The 639-nt window shown below is 40.8% G+C and overlaps 1 long non-coding RNA gene across 1 annotated transcript in view; it reads left to right on the forward strand.

Moving 5' to 3' along the window:
• The window catches only part of LOC128886654 (uncharacterized), a 52596-nt gene that overhangs the window by 20116 nt on the left and 31841 nt on the right, over window positions 1-639 (forward strand). The window lies entirely within an intron of this gene.

The following is a 639-nucleotide window of genomic DNA, read 5'->3' on the forward strand; positions in this document are numbered from 1 at the left end:
TTAGTTTCCTTCCATTTCCTGGTATATTTCCCTTTAATTTCCCTCCACTTCCTGGTATATTTCCTTTTAATATTCCTCCATTACCTTACACATTTCCCTTTAATATTCCTCAATTTCCTGGTATATTTCCCTTTACTTCCTGGTACATTTTCCTATAGTTCCCCTCATTTCTGTGATATTTCCCCATAATTTCGCCTCATATCTGCGATACTTCCTGGTTCAACAATGTTGCAACGGCTCCGCTCGAAACTTCAACAATGTTGCAAATCGATTCCCGCAAAAATTCCACAATGTTGCAAATCGCTCCCCACGGAATTTAACAATGTTGCAAATCGATTCCCGCGAGAATGTCACAAAGTTGCAGGTTCAACAATGTTGCAAATCGCTCCTCTCGAGACTACAACAATGTTGCAAATCGCTTCTCCCGAAACTTCCACAATGTTGCAAACCACTCCCCGCAGAATTCAACAAAGTTGCAAATAGATTCCCACGGGGATTCAACAATGTTGCAAACCCAACAATGTTGCAAATAGATTCCCGCGGAGATTCAACAATGTTGCAAACCCAACAATGTTGCAAATAGATTCCCGCCGAATTTAACAATGTTGCAAATCGATTCCCGCGAGAATGTCACAAATT

Source organism: Hylaeus anthracinus, unplaced genomic scaffold (genome assembly GCF_026225885.1).
Source record: "Hylaeus anthracinus isolate JK02 unplaced genomic scaffold, UHH_iyHylAnth1.0_haploid 11985, whole genome shotgun sequence".
Taxonomy (NCBI): domain Eukaryota; kingdom Metazoa; phylum Arthropoda; class Insecta; order Hymenoptera; family Colletidae; genus Hylaeus; species Hylaeus anthracinus.